This window comes from Cornus florida, unplaced genomic scaffold (assembly GCF_030987335.1).
Source record: "Cornus florida cultivar Cherokee Brave unplaced genomic scaffold, ASM3098733v1 CherokeeBrave_3.0.0_Hap2_scaffold_4, whole genome shotgun sequence".
In the NCBI taxonomy this organism is placed as follows: Eukaryota; Viridiplantae; Streptophyta; class Magnoliopsida; order Cornales; family Cornaceae; genus Cornus; species Cornus florida.
This window is the reverse complement of record NW_026775868.1, coordinates 565,001-567,500: the sequence shown is the minus strand read 5'-3', so window position 1 is coordinate 567,500 and position 2,500 is coordinate 565,001.

Genomic DNA, 2,500 nt, shown 5'->3' with positions numbered 1-2,500 from the left:
TGGGTTTGAAAATTTTACGGGAACTTCCTAGAAGCCTAAGAAATGCTTTGCTCGAGACGGATTTCGATTTGGAGGTCCGCCGTGTTAATTTTGCCAATTACGGCTCCTCGCCCGCACGCTCGTGCACCCCGACGTGCACACCGGCGCGCACGTGGGCATCGTATGCTAAAAAATGAAGTTTGGAGTTTGGGTTTGAAAATTTTACGGGAACTTCCTAGAAGCCTAAGAAATGCTTTGCTCGAGACGGATTTCGATTTGGAGGTCCCCCGAGTTAATTTTGCCCATTACGACTCCTCGCCCGCACGCTCGTGCACCCCGGCGTGCACGTGGGCATAGTATGCTAAAAAATGAAGTTTGGAGTTTGGGTTCGGAAATTTTATGGGAGCTTCCTAGAAGCCTAAGAACTGCTTTGCTCGAGACGGATTTTGATTTGGAGATCCCCCGAGTTAGTTTTGCCCATTATGACTCCTCCCCCGCACGCTCAAGCACCCCCGCGTGCACGGGGGCATCGTATGCTAAAAAATGAAGTTTGGAGTTTGGGTTTGGAAATTTTATGGGAGCTTCCTAGAAGCCTAAGAAGTGCTTTGCTCGAGACGGATTTCGATTTGGAGGTCCCCCGAGTTAATTTTGCCCATTATGACTCCTCGCCCGCACGCTTAAGCACCCCCGCGTGCACGTGGGCATTGTGTGCTAAAAAATGAAGTTTGGAGTTTGGGTTTGAAAATTTTACGGGAACTTCCTAGAAGCCTAAGAAATGCTTTGCTCGAGACGGATTTCGATTTGGAGGTCCCCCGAGTTAATTTTGCCCATTACGACTCCTCGCCCGCACGCTCGTGCACCCCGGCGTGCACGTGGGCATAGTATGCTAAAAAATGAAGTTTGGAGTTTGGGTTCGGAAATTTTATGGGAGCTTCCTAGAAGCCTAAGAACTGCTTTGCTCGAGACGGATTTTGATTTGGAGATCCCCCGAGTTAGTTTTGCCCATTATGACTCCTCCCCCGCACGCTCAAGCACCCCCGCGTGCACGGGGGCATCGTATGCTAAAAAATGAAGTTTGGAGTTTGGGTTTGAAAATTTTATGGGAGCTTCCTAGAAGCTTAAGAAGTGTTTTGCTCGAGACGGATTTCGATTTGGAGGTCCCCCGAGTCAATGTTGCCCATTATGGCTCCTCTCCCGCATGCTCAAGCACCCCTGCGTGCACGTGGGCATTGTATGCTAAAAAATAAAGTTTGGAGTTTGGGTTTGGAAGTTTTATGGGAGCTTCCTTGAAGCTTAAGAAGTGTTTTGCTCGAGACGGATTTCGATTTGGAGGTCCCCCGAGTCAATGTTGCCCATTATGGCTCCTCGCCCGCACGCTCAAGCACCCCGGCGTGCACGTGGGCATTGTATGCTAAAAAATAAAGTTTGGAGTTTGGGTTTGGAAGTTTTATGGGAGCTTCCTAGAAGCTTAAGAAGTGTTTTGCTCGAGACGGATTTCGATTTGGAGGTCCCCCGAGTCAATGTTGCCCATTATGGCTCCTCTCCCGCATGCTCAAGCACCCCTGCGTGCACACCGGCGTGCACGTGGGCATTGTAGGCTAAAAAATGAAGTTTGGAGTTTGGGTTTGGAAATTTTATGGGAGCTTCCTTGAAGCCTAAGAAGTGTTTTGCTCGAAACGGAATTCGATTTGGAGGTCCCCCGAGTCAATTTTGCCCATTACGACTCCTCGCTCGCATGCAATATCTACTCCTGTCAGAGCTGTGGTTTTACTTAAGACTACTATAGGGGGGGGGGAGTTCTCAGCACCAAGAGCTGCAAGTAAGGCCATTGCTTGCTTTGCAGTCTCGATTGCTCTACTAGTGAATAGTAGATGTCTTGGTTAGCTTGGAACGAAAAAAAAAATTTTTTGGGGAAAAAAAAAAAAAAAAGTTTTTGTGAAAAAAAATTTTTCGAAAAAAAAAAAAAAAAAAAAAATTTTTTTGGATGCCTCGGTCTTCTATTTGTTTTGCTTGGGTAGATTAGGAAAAAAAAAAAAAAAAATTTTTTTGTTGGATGCCTCGGTCTTCATATTCTTTCTCGGCTATTTCGAAAAAAAAAAAAAAAAATTCCGGGAAAGAGAAAAAAAAAATTATTTTTTGTTGGTTGCCTCGGTCTTCATGTTCTTTCTCTGGTATATGGGAAAGAAAAAAAAAAAAAAAAAATTTTGGATGCCTCGGTCTTCTTGTTCTCGGTTGGATTTATCGAAAAAAAAAAAAAAAAAAAAAAAAAAAAAAAAAAAAATTTTGATGCCTCGGTCTTCTTGTTCTTGCTTTGGTATATCGGAGAAAAAAAAAAAAAATTTTTTTGGATGCCTCGGTCTTCTTGTTCATTCTTCGGTATATCAAAAAAAAAAAAAAAAAAAAAAAAAAAAAAAAAAAAAATTTGAGACTTCGGTCTTCTTGTTCTTGCTTTGGTATATCGGAGAAAAAAAAAAAAAAAAATTTTGGATGCCTCGGTCTTCTTGTTCATTCTTCGGTATAT